The following is a 13,684-nucleotide window of genomic DNA, read 5'->3' on the forward strand; positions in this document are numbered from 1 at the left end:
CACAGCCTGTCCTGGTCTCCATGCCAGTGATTGCAATCGTTCCCAACCTCAACTGAGCAGTAGAAACACCTGGGGAGCCTTAAAAAAATAATCAGTGCCTGAACTGAAGCCCAGACTCATTAATTTGAATCTCTGGGGATGGGGCCAAGTATTTTCATAACTTTTTATTATGGAAAATTTCAAGCTATAAAAAGTAGAAGTCTACAGAATGGTATAATGAACCCCCATGCACTCTTCACCTGCTTCAATAGTTACAGACTCAAGGCCAATCTTGTTTCACCCACATCCTCCCCACACCCCCCACCCTGTGGCATTTTGCAGCTGATCTCATTTCTGTCATTTCATCCATGAACATGTCAGTATGTGTCACTAAATGATGAGGGCTCCTTAGCCAAAAAAACCACAGTACCATTAGCACAGCTAAAAAGTAATAATTCCTTACTATCATCAAATACTCCTCAGTGTTCAAATTTCTGATTTTCTCATGCTTTTTGCAAATGCATCTCTTCACAGTTTATAACCACATCCAAGGGCGTCCCGTGGTCTGAGTGTTGTGTTCTCACCCTCATGTGTCATTTGATAGGTTCCTCTGTATTTCTTGTAAGTTGCTCATTGACTTCAGAAATTTGTCAGATTCAATTTCACTCTGGCAGTGGTTGGGAGCTGACTTCATAAGTGGTTTCATGCTCTTCTGCTAGGGAGCTTATGATATCTGGTGTCTTTTTGAGATGGCAGTAGCCATTGATATTCAATATCCAAATCTATTGATTAATTAAGGGTTGTGACATAGCAACATTCTATCATTCCTTCTTCCTTTGCTCACTGAAAAATACTTCCTTTTCATTACTGTTTGGTTCAGTCAGTTCAGTTTAGTCGCTCAGTCGTGTCTGAGCAACTGAATGCAACTAATGGCATCCCCATGGACTGCAGCACGCCAGGCTTCCCTGTCCATCACCAACTCCCGGAGCTTACTCAAACTCATTCCATCGAGTCGGTGATGTCATCCAACCATCTCATCCTCTGTCGTCCCCTTCTCCTCCTGCCTTCAGTCTTTCCCAGCATCAGGATCTTTTCCAATGAGTTGGTTCTTCAGGTGGCCAAAGTATTGGAGCTTTAGCGTCCGCATCAGTCCTTCCATTGAATATTTGGAACTGATCTCCTTTAGGATGGACTGGTTGGATCTCCTTGCTGTCCAAGGGACTCTCAGAAGTCTTCTCCAACACCACAGTTCAAAAGCATCAATCCTTCAGTGCTCAGCTTTCTTTATAGTTCAACTCTCACATCCATACATGACTACTGGAAAAACCATAGCTTTGACTAGACAGACCTTTGTTGGCAAAGTAATGTCTGCTTTTTAATATGCTGTCTAGGTTGGTCATAGCTTTTCTTCCAAGGAGCAAGCGTCTTTTAATTTCATGGCTGCAATCACCATCTGCTGTGATTTTGGAGCCCAGAAAAATAAAGTCTCACTGTTTCCTCTGTTTTCCCATTTGTTTGCCATGAAATGATGGGACTGGGTACCATGATCTTAGTTTTCTGAATGTTGAGTTTTAAGCCAATTTTTTGACTTTCCTCTTTTACTTTCATCAAGAGGCTCTTTAGTTCTTTGCTTTCTGCCATAAGGGTGGTCTCATCCGTGTATCTGAGGTTATTATATTTTTCCCGGAAATCTTGATTCCAGCTTGTGATTCATCCAGCCTGGCATTTCACGTGATGTACTCTGCATATACATTAAAGAAGCAGGGTGACAATATACAACCTTGACGCACTCCTTTCCCAATTTGGAACCAGCCTGTTGTCCCATATCCAGTTCTAACTGTTGCTTCTTGACCTGCATACAGATTTCTCAGGAAGCAGGTCAGGTGGTCTGGTATTCCTCTCTCTACTGTTTGGTTACCTCATAGTAAAGTTCATATAGGGAGTGCTTGATTCTTTTCTTGTATTCGTGTGTTTTCAAAGTACCTAATTGGTTCACTGGCATCCTCCAACAGTAGTAATCAATTAGAGTTTTAATGCACGGACTTAAATGTGGGGCATTTTGATGCAGTGGTGCTCCATGGTTTCATTGTTGGCCTGTGGGAGCCCCTCAGGCTGGCTTCTGAGCCCTTGAGAGGACCCCAGTGGCTGCTGGTAGCCATCATGTCGTCTGATGTGATGTTCTGGGCTCCTCTTGTATGCTTCCTGCCCTACACCTAGAGTTTGTCATTTCTCCAAGGATCCCTGGTTTCTTTTACTGGGAAATGGTACTTGGAGTCTACAGTTTGGCACTTAGGGGTGCTCATTATCTACCATTGTTTGAATGGGCCGTTGTTTGTAGCAGACCCCTGGACTACAGCATACCAGTCTCCCCTGTCCTTCACTATCTCCCGGAGTTTGCATGTAGTTCATGGGGTTCTCCTGGCAAGAATACTGGAGTGGTTTGCCATTCACTCCTCCAGTGGACCATGTTTCATCAGAGCTCTACACTGTGACCCATCTGTCTCAGGTGGCCCTTCGTGACATGGCTCATAGCTTCATTCAGTTACCCAAGCCCCTTTGCCACAACACGGCAGTGGTCCATGAAGGAGATAGTAGACAATGGTAATTTTCACATCTCCTAGGACAGTACTTGGGCTTCCCAGGTGGGCCTCGTGGTTAAGAACCCACCTGCCAAGCCAGGAGATGTAAGAGATGTGGATCCCTGGGTCAGGAAGATCCCCTGGAGGAGGGCGTGGCAACCCACTCCAGTATTCTTGCCTGGAGACTCCCATGAACAGAGGAGCCTGGCGGGTTACAGTCCATAGCGTCTCAAAGAGTCGAACACAACTGAAGCGACTTAGCACAGCGCAGCACAGCACTCTGTAAATGTTCAGGGTCGGGAAACGTTGACATCTAGGACAAATTACACATTTTGAGGCTGACTTACTAGACCTTCCACTAACAGGCCCCTGCCTTTCATGCATAGCTTTTCCTGGGTCTTTCTTGAGACCTGCATTCTGGCCCCAACCTGCTTCTGGTGGCTCTGACTTGCCAAGCTGGTTGAAGCGTCTCAGCCCTGCCTCCCTCCCTCTCGCTACCTGAAAGGCCTCCCAGGACCTCTGCCTGGTGAATGCCAGCTTGTCCCCCCCTGTCCTCTGCTCTCAGAAACCTCCCCTGTCCACCCCCTCTCTTCCCGAGTGCCCTCTGCTGGAGGTGTTGCTTTGACACACATCTGAGCCTCATTAGAGCTCGGTGCTGGCAGAATAGTGCATCATGAGCGAGCTGGCTCCTGAGACAGACCACGGTGCCATGCTGGCACCCCCTCAGCTGCCAGGGAGACTGCGGGCAGGTGTCTGACCCCTTTGTGCCTCATCTTTTTATCTGTAAGAGGGGACATAGTTGTACCTGATGGTGGCAGATGCGCTGAGGAGGGACCGAATGTGTTTGTACTGCTCAGGGCAGTGTGTGGCATGTCACAGGAGCCATGTATATAGCGAGTCAGGCATTATCTGTCTGCCTGCCTCCTCCACTAACTGGATAGCTCTCATCTCTGGGTGCTTATAGCGCTGCAACTGACAAGTAATTGATGCACAAGACCCACTGGGATCTGATGTCCGTGGCTGGAGTAGAGGGAGCAGGGGCAGAAGGGTCTAGGGGACGTGACAATCGTGCAAGCCCTTGTACCATTAGAGAACTTTGACGTGGGGGGTGGGCACTGGAACGTTTTTGAGCAGAACAGTGTCATGGTCTGATTTAGGTTTTTACTTTATTTTTTAATTTTTTGGCCACACCACGCAGCTTATAGGCTCTTAGTTCCCTGGCCAGGGATTGAACCCAGGACCTTGGAAGTGAGAGCATAGAATCCTAACTGCTGGACTGCCAGGGAATTCCCTGATTTTGGTTTTGAAAGTTTCCCTCTGGCTTCTGTGTCGGGAAGAGGCTACAGTGGGCCAGGGTCAGAGTGGGGAGCGCTGATGGGTGAGAGCTGGTGGTTGACACCCAGTCGGATTGGAGCATGTTCTGAACCAGAGTTAACAGTATTTTCTAATGCCCTGAGGGTGAGAGACAAGAGTTGGGGATGACTTCCAAGTGTTGACCTGAACCAGTGGAAAGATGGAGTGAGGGTAAGGCTGTGGGAGGCTTGTTTGGGGGAAGGTCAGGAGCTTCATCTGGGACACAGCTTCTGATGTCTACCAGACAGCCCAGCAGAGATGTGGGAGGGGTGGTGGGTGTTAAAGTCGAGTTTGTGAGAAAGGCCTGGGCTGGAAATAGCAAACTGGGAGTACCAGCCTATAGCTGGCACTTACAGCCACAGACTAGATGTGCTCACCAAGGAGATGAACGTGGATGGAGGAGCCGAGGACCAAAGTGTGAGCCTGGGACCAAGGCTCCTCCCCGTTTGGAAAAGATGAGGCATCAGCAGCTTTGGGATCTGTCTGGAGAGTTGATGAGGCAGAGCAGGGCAAGGCTAAACCCAGGAGCCAGTGGAATTTTCCAGCCACGTGTCTTGTTAGACTCTTACAGTCAGCTTGAGAAGAAGGGGGAAAAAATCCAATGGATGCCTATTTTCATTCTGGTCGTGCAGACGTTCTGTGTTGCTGGGCCTGTACCAAGAGCTCTCTTTTGGAAAGGAAACACGAGTCTGGCTCCCTGGGTGGATGCGACACATGCTCTTTACATACGCCTTAATGACACCACCACTCATCAGAGGCTCCTCCATCCCCTCGAATTTGTGTCTGCATCTCTGGGAATTAGCAGGACCTTTCATCGCCCATCCTGACGTCAAATGACCAGCCTTTGGCACACCTCTTTTACGCATGAAGACTTTATTGAGTTTTCCAGGGCTGGCGAAATGCTCATCTGAAATACCTTTTTTTTTCCTTCCATCCTGACTGGAACTCCGAGGAGGGAGGAGGTGGTGGTGTCATTAGGGGAGCACGCCCCTCCAGTGCTCCTGGCTCAGCCAGGGAAATCCACACCGTTCCCCACATCTAGGCTGAATTTCTACCGAGTGGAGTTCGATGAAAAATAACCTGTCCTTGTCGGCTCTGACGTCGCCGCCCAGGAAAGACTGCTTGCTGCACAGTCCTAACGTCTGAGATTCTCAGGTTGAGCAGAAGACATGGGCTGTTTTAACATGGGGCCTGGGTGATCCGGGTCAGTGGAACTGTTTGTGCGTCATTCATCAGACACAAGAATGATTTGGCTCTTAGTCTTGGTTATTGAGCAGCTTCTGGGAGCCTGAGAAGGACTCCCCCATCGCCCTCCTGCAGAGAAATGGGTTCAGTGACCCAAGTACCCAAGTCAAGGCTTTGAGTAGATTTGGCTTCAAGACCAGTAGGGTCTCGCCATGGACCCCTTAGAGACTGACATACTTCTCTAAATTGTTTTCTCAGAGGCTTGATGGCATCCCATCCCATTTGAAACCTTCTAGTCTCCAAGCTTGGGTGGGACTTAAAGTTTTCAGGTCTCTGCTCTTTGGAGTTAGGGGAGGTTTGGCAGATACTCAACCATATTTGGGCTTCCCGGGTGGCACTAATGGTAAACAACCTGCCTGCCAATACAGGAGACATAAGAAACGCAGGTTCAATCCCTGAGTAGGGAAAATCCCCTGGAGGAGGGCATGGCAATCCACTCCAGTATTCTTGCCAGGAGAATTCCATGGACAGAGGAGCTTGGAGGGCTACAGTCCATGGGGTCACAAAGAGTCGGACACAAATGAAGCAGCTAAGCATGCATCCACAACCATACTCAACACACATTTATGAGATGTCTTCGATATATCACACTCTGTTCTAGCAGCTGGAGACTATGGAGTGAGCAGAAGGAAGTTCCTGCCCTTACGGAGCTAGCTTTCCAATTAAACAGAAGATTGAAAAAGCAACAAAGGGCATTTTTTAATGAACTACAAGTTCAAATACCTATCAAATATTCATTATCTGTTGCTGGGAAGAAATTATCTATAACTTAACAGCTTGAAATAACAAGCATTTATTATCTCATGGTTTCTCTGGGTCAAGGATGTGGGAATGGTTGACCAAGGTGCTACTGGCTCAAGGTCTCTTTAAAGGTTACATCAGGGTGTTGGCTGGGGCTGCAAGTTGTCTGAAGGCTTGATCTGTTTCCAGGCTTGTGCACGTGGGTGGCATGTTGGTGCTGGCTGTTGGCTGGAGGCCTCAGCTGTCTTCCATGTGAGCCTCTCCATGGACTGCTCGAGTGTCCTCATAAGAGCACTGGCTTTCCCTGGAGCAAGCATGGTAGACGCTGCAGTGTCTTCTCTTTTTCGTCTGTGCTGGGTCTTCGTTCCTGCACAAGGGCCTTCTCCAGCTGCGGCAAGAAGGGGTTACTCTTCATTACAGTACACAGGCTTCGCATTGTGGAGGCTTCTCTTGTATTGGAGCCCAGGCTCTAGGCATGCAGGCTTCAGCAGTTGCAGCGCATAGGCTCGGTAGGTGCGGCTCACACGCTCTAGAGTGCAGGCTCAGTAGTTATGGCCCACGGGCATAGTTGGTCTGCAGTATGTGGGATCTTCCTGGACCAGGGATCAAACCCATGTCCCCTATACACTGAAAGCAGGAGTTCTGTAATGTCTTTTGTAAACTGGTCTCAGAGCTTCCATGTTGTCATATGTCTGGTATCTCAGTGGTTATACAGGTTGGCCCTATTCAGTTTGGAAAGAGCCTTCTCAAGAACACGAACAGCAAGAGGCAAAGATGATTAAAGTCTCCATCTTAGAGGCTGGCAACTACAAATATGAGGTTACAACAGATGGAATCTCACATCAGGAAATGCTGGAAGTCATTCCAAGATACTCATTAGCTCAAAACTATGGAAAATCACTTGACATTAATAGGCCATCTTATCCTGAAATTTTGTTGTAAAATGACTTAAATTCCTCACCAGGGGAACTAAGTATTCTGCTTCTCTTATTTTTGAATCATATCCAGTATTTGTTTTTGTCCTTCTATCACTGCTGTGATCTCCCAAGAGAGTGAGGGGGATGGTGGTAGTTATCCTTCAGACAGATGTAGAGACCCACAGAGCATTTGGTGAAGCTAGATCCTGGGAGCAGGGTCATCTTGAAAATGTACCACTTACAAGAAAAAAACCGTAGTCAAATCTATGGTTTTTCCAGTAGTCATGTATGGTTGTGAGAGCTGGACCATAAAGAAGGCTGAGCATTGAAGAATTGATGCTTTCGAACTGTGGTGCTAGAGAAGACTCATGGGAGCCCTTGGACTGCAAGGAGATCAAGCCAGTCAATTCTAAAGGAAATCAATACTGAATATTCATTAGAGGGACTAATGCTGAAGCTGAAGCTCCAATACTTTGGCCACCTGACGCAAAGAGACTGCTCATTGGAAAAGACCCTGATGCTGGGAAAGATTGAAGGCAGGAGGAGAAGGGAATGACAGAGGATGAGTTGGTTGGATGGCATCACCAACTCAGTGGATGTGAGTTTGAGCCAACTCGGGGAGGTGGTGAAGCACAGGAAAGCCGGGCGTGCTTCTGTCCATGCGACTTAGCAACTGAATAACAACAAACTGGGTTCATCTATTGGACATCTGTGGGATTGTCCTCTCTCCTTGGTGCCCCACCCATACTCCCAAAGAACACAGCTCTTCCAGAAGCTGCTCTGTTCTTAGTGATGTCACCTGAAGACCACAGTTGATGGGAACAGCCTGTGAGCCAATGCAGGTCAGTGAGTCCTTTTCCTGGGGTTTATTGACTTGAAATAGAGGAAAACAACAGAATGGGAAAGACTAGAGATCTCTTCAAGAAAATTAGAGATACCAAGGGAACACTTCATGCAAAGATGGGCTCAATGAAGGACAGAAATGGTATGGACCTAACAGAAGCAGAAGATATTAAGAAGAGATGGCAAGAATACACAGAAGAACTGTACAAAAAAGATCTTCACGACCCAGACAATCACGATGGTGTGATCACTGACCTAGAGCCAGACATCCTGGAATGTGAAGTCAAGTGGGCCTTAGAAAGCATCACTACGAACAAAGCTAGTGGAGGTGATGGAATTCCAGTTGAGCTATTTCAAATCCTGAAAGATGATGCTGTGAAAGTGCTGCATTCAATATGCCAGCAAATTTGGAAAACTCAGCAGTGGCCACAGGACTGGAAAAGGTCAGTTTTCATTCCAATCCCAAAGAAAGGCAATGCCAAAGAATGCTCAAACTACAGCACAGTTGCACTCATCTCACATGCTAGTAAAGTAGTGCTCAAAATTCTCCAAGCCAGGCTTCAGCAATATGTGAACTGTGAACTTCCAGATATTCAAGCTGGTTTTAGAAAAGGCAGAGGAACAAGAGACCAAATTGCCAACATCTGCTGGATCATGAAAAAAGCAAGAGAGTTCCAGAAAAGCATCTATTTCTGCTTTATTGACTATGCCAAAGCCTTTGACTGGGTGGACCACAATAAACTGTGGAAAATTCTGAAAGAGATGGGAATACCAGACCACCTGATCTGTCTCTTGAGAAATTTGTATGCAGGTCAGGAAGCAACAGTTAGAACTGGACATGGAACAACAGACTGGTTCCAAATAGGAAAAGGAGTACATCAAGGCTGTATATTGTCACCCTGCTTATTTAACTTCTATGCAGAGTACATCATGAGAAATGCTGGGCTGGAAGAAGCACAAGCTGGAATCAAGATTGCTGGGAGAAATATCAATAACCTCAGATATGCAGATGACACCACCCTATGGCAGAAAGTGAAGAGGAACTAAAAAGCCTCTTGATGAAGGTGAAAGAGGAGAGTGAAAAAGTTGGCTTAAAACTCAACATTCAGAAAACGAAGATCATGGCATCTGGTCCCATCACTTCATGGGAAATAGATGGGGAAACAGTGGAAACAGTGTCAGACTTTATTTTTGGGGGCTCCAAAATCACTGCAGATGGTGCCTGCAGCCATGAAATTAAAAGACGCTTACTCCTTGGAAGGAAAGTTATGACCAACTTGATAGCATATTCAACAGCAGAGACATTACTTTGCCAACAAAGGTCTGTCTAGTCAAGGCTATGGTTTTTCCAGTGGTCATGTATGGATGTGAGAGTTGGACTGTGAAGAAGGCTGAGGGCCAAAGAATTGATGCTTTTGAACTGTGGTGTTGGAGAAGACTCTTGAGAGTCCCTTGGACTGCAAGGATATCTAACCAGTCCATCCTAAAGATCAGCCCTGGGTGTTCTTTGGAAGGAATGATGCTAAAGCTGAAACTCCAGTACTTTGGCCACCTCATGCGAAGAGTTGACTCATTGGAAAAGACTCTGATGCTGGGAGGGATTGGGGGCAGGGGCAAAAGGGGACGACAGAGGATAAGATGGCTGGATGGCATCACTGACTCAATGGACGTTGAGTCTGAGTGAACTCTGGGAGTTGGTGATGGACAGGGAGGCCTGGCGTACTGCGATTCATGGGGTCGCAAAAAGTCGGACACGACTGAGCGACTGAACTGAACTGATTGACTTGAGGGGAATTCCTTCTCTGGTAGAGGAGGCTTAGAATAAAAAACCTGGGCACCATGTTTCCTGCCACTGGAGCAAGTCAGGCAGCACCGAGGGAGAATGAGGCCAACACACACAGAGACACAGATACACACACACACAGACACACACACACACAGACACACACACACACAGACACACACACACACAGACACACACACACATAGACACATGCAGACACAGACATACACACAGAGACACACAGACATACACAGAGACACACATGCACAGACACACACAGACACATACACACATGCATATACACACACAGACACAGACACACACACAGACATATATACACACACAGACACACACACACATATAGACACATACACACAGACACATACACACACAGACACACACACACAAACAGCCACAAATACACACACAGACACACACGCTGTGAGCGTAGGTTCCAGAGGTGCTCACATACCTGGTTCTGTTGCTCTGGGCCAGGCTGCATTTCCATTTTCCCCACAAGTTGGTTGTTCACCCCATCCTCGGAGCTCAGGAACCCAGAGATTCTAGTTGTGCCTGAATCAGACTAGGTTGAGGTTCTTTTCACTTAGAATTGAAAGAGTAACAGGGAGAGCCCTTTGCATGATGGCCTTGAGAGCCCTGTGGGGAGTGAGGACAGGGGAAGAATGCTGGGGGCTGGGGGCAGAGGAGGAGCGGTGAAGGGGTGGCAGAGAGCCGCTGAGAGCTGAGCTCCTGGGAGAATGACTGGTGGGCAGGAGGCGAGAGCACAGGCTCTCCGCTGTGGGACTCAGACACGTCAGCCAACCACCCCCCGCCCCGTCCCACCCCCACCCCAAGAGAGGGTCAGAACCCTCTCTAACTTTTCTGAGTTCACCTCTGTCCAGATGTGTCGCTCAAGCTTGGTGGCTATGGTGCCGCCTCTCCTTGGGATCCCTCCTATCACCCTCTGTACCCCACGTGGCCAGGGGTCCGCTCCTCCTTCCCTTCTTTCTCTGAGCCCGCCCCATTGACCCTGGGCCAGGGAACCCCTTCCTGACCCAGGCCCGACAGGGCTCCTCACATGATAGCCAGAGATCTGAGAAGGCTCTGCCTGCCCAGGTGGACACAGGCTGTGAGGCTGACCAGGCCCATCTGACCCTGGGACCCTGGTGCAGGGACACCCCTGTTTGTAGAGCTTCTCCATTCTAGCTGGGCTGATGAAAAGTGGCAGGCAATGCCAGCCTTCTGAAGGATTTTTCAAGCATCAGTGAGGGACTTGGCCAGAGATGGATGGCTCGCTCACATGTGAATGAAGTAGGGTTTAATGAAGGGCGGTTGTCGGAGTCCTGGCCTACGTACGCAGATACATCCGAGCCTTCGCCGCCTCCAGCTCTGCAGGGACAGGGGCCCATACGGGAAGGAGTGGGAGAAGGCAGCTGCAGGAGCCTGGGCGCCCGGCAGGGAGGGAACTGGCAGGGAGCTCCCCATCCTCACTCTCCTCTGTCCCAAAGCGGGGTGGGCAGTGACTCCAGAGGGGCAGATGGAAACCCCTGGCCCCCAGGGTTGGCACCGGCAAGATGCCAAGGCCGGTGTGGGAGGAGCCGGGTGTTTCTCCAGAGAGGGCCACGGGGAGCAGCCTTGCCAGCTGGGCGCGTCACTTGTCCCTGCCGCGAAGACTCTGGAAAAGCTGACCACATCGGTAATTACAGAAGCCGGAGGTGGCGAGACCTCAAAGCTTCTCTGACTTCATCTTCCTGCCAGGGCAGGAGAAGGGTTCCCGAGAGGAGGGGGATGACATCTCGTGGAGAGGAATTCTGCTCAGACTCCTCTCTGTAAAAATCAGCGCCGGCTTCTGTGAGAACGTGGCAGGGCCCCTTGTACCGGTTTGCAATCTTCATGTTTTTTTAAAAACTCATCTGAGAGAAATGTGTTTAATAGAGGACATATTTTCATTAGCATTTTCTGAGATGGATGATGCAATTAGAGCCTGCCAAGAGGATGAAATATTGGCTTTATAAACTAGGATGTACACAGATGTTTATACCCTCTTGGCAGGCACAGATATATAAATAATTCTTTTTGCCTTGAACTCAATGTCGTATTTTGCGCTTTGTGTTACAGCATCTCCTCCCCAAAGCCCATTCCTGTGTTTGGCATAAATCACCGTGCGGAGAGAAGGCTCATTAAATGCCTCCCTCGGTTGGCACCGTGGATGTATCTGGGGAAGAGAAGTGTTCTCCGAGTGGATTGGCAAGGAGCTCTTTGGCGCTCTGGCCGTTAGGGCTGAGCCCAGGGCAGGAGAAAGTTTCAAGTGGGCAACACAGCAGGGAGGACCGTGTGTGTCCCCTCTGTTGGGGGCGGGGGTGGGGATAAGCCCACCCCTCTTGTTGGAGGGAACTCCTATGGATGGACGTCACAGGTCCTCTTGGCATGTCGTTTACCTCTCTGTTCACTGAAGTCACTGTCTGCCATTTCCAATTGTAAAATTCTAGGCTGTTGGCCCAACCCAACTTCTTTTAATTTATTTATTTTTAATTGGAGGGTATTGCCTTACAATGTTGTGTTGGTTTCTGCCGTAGCTCAGCACGCATCAGCCACAGGCATACATGTGTCGCCTCCCTCTGGAACCGCCCTCCCGCCTCCCACCCCATCCCACCTCTCTGAGGTCGTCACAGAGCACTGGCCAACCGAACTTCTTATTTGCTGCTTCTGTTTTCTGGCTGCAGCTGATTCCGGCAGCTTTTGCCCACCACCTGGGCAAGGGTGCTCCCGCAGGAGCGGATTCCCGGTGGTCCCCGCCTCCGGCCCATGTGATCGCCCTGAGCGCTGCCCGGCCGGGGTGTTTTTCTCCGTAGGTGGCCTCTCAGGACGGGTCCCCCAGGAGCCCCTCTCGGGGGTCACAGTGGAGACATGGCCTGTCACTCCAGGTGACTTAATCGGTGCGGAAAGCCCAGCTGGAAGCCTTCTGTTGGTTTTCTGCCTCCCAGCACAAATGCTCTTCAGGAGGTGGTGACCTGACATGGACTCTCAAAGAAAGGCCTTTTGATCCCGGGCTGGGGAGGCCTGTCCCGGCGTGCTCCCGGCTGCCTCCCTGTGGAACCCTGGCGCCCAGCTGCCCGGCCGGGCCTCTGCTGGGAGGCAGCTGACCTGAAAGTGTTGTTATTTTTTTTAACGTGGGTTTTAGTACCCAGAGCAATAATATTTTCAGCTGGCTATTGAGGCTGATTAGTGAGCCTCAGACCTCCGTTTGGTTAAATAGAGCCGCCTTTGCAGAGGTATTTTGGGACGGTGCAAATCCAGGGTTCTGCATGGGATTGAGTTACCCCCCAAAAGGTAGGCGGCCATTTGCCTGTGGCCTGGGCCCTGCAAAGCAGTCTGGGTAAATTCCCACAGAGCCAGACCACCAGGCGGGGTTCCCAGGGCAGCTGGATACTGGGAGCATCTCTCTGCCCCCCATGGAAGATAGGTGGGCAGCTGTGTTCTAGAACCCTCTGCCACAGAGAGGTGTAGCTCCAGCCCAGGAGGGTCTTCCTGACTGGACTGGTGAGAAACCGGACTCTAGACACTGAGAGTCTGATTTGAACTCGCCCGGGGGTGGGGGTGGGGGTGAGTACTGGGGTCTAACTCTACAGTGAGGTGGCCGGGAAAGGAGTTTCAGACCCTCTGTGCTGGTGTCACTTCCTGTCTCTTTGGAAATAGCTGCACTTTTGGATGGAGGCTGACAAATCCTTGGGTGGCAGATTTGGAACCAGTTATAAACAATTTGCAATTAGTTCCCTTGTTGAAATGAGAAAGGCAAGCTCACCAGGCTTTTCATTAAGTCGAGGCAGCCTTTTATCCTCTTGGCAGGTGGATCAAGTGCCTGTGGAGGAGCCTCACGTGGGGTCAGGGAGAATAAAATGGCCCGTCTTTCGAAGCCTCGCTTCTACAGAGCCTGGATCCCACTGGCATGGTCAGCGATCTGGGTCCTAAATTCCTTGGTGTTGTGAAAGGGGTCCGGGCTTGGAGGTCCATGTTCCAGCCCTGCTGCTTCCCCACCACTGACCCTGGGCAACTCTGCTAAACGCCCTGCTCTTTGTATGTGGGTGAAGGCATGTGATTGCAGCCTGCCTTCTGTGTCACTGTGAGCTCAGTCTCTTAGTCGTGTTCGACTCTTTGTGACCCTGTGGACTGTAGCCCACCAGGCTCCTCTGTCCATGGAATTCTCCAGGCAAGAATACTGGAGTGGATTGCCATTCCCTTCTCCA

The 13,684-nt window shown here is 49.5% G+C and overlaps 1 protein-coding gene across 1 annotated transcript in view; it reads left to right on the top strand.

Annotated features, from left to right (window-relative positions):
• The window catches only part of GRK5 (G protein-coupled receptor kinase 5), a 228,061-nt gene that overhangs the window by 161,412 nt on the left and 52,965 nt on the right, over positions 1-13,684 (top strand). The window lies entirely within an intron of this gene.

This window comes from Bos taurus, chromosome 26 (genome assembly GCF_002263795.3).
Source record: "Bos taurus isolate L1 Dominette 01449 registration number 42190680 breed Hereford chromosome 26, ARS-UCD2.0, whole genome shotgun sequence".
In the NCBI taxonomy this organism is placed as follows: Eukaryota; Metazoa; Chordata; class Mammalia; order Artiodactyla; family Bovidae; genus Bos; species Bos taurus.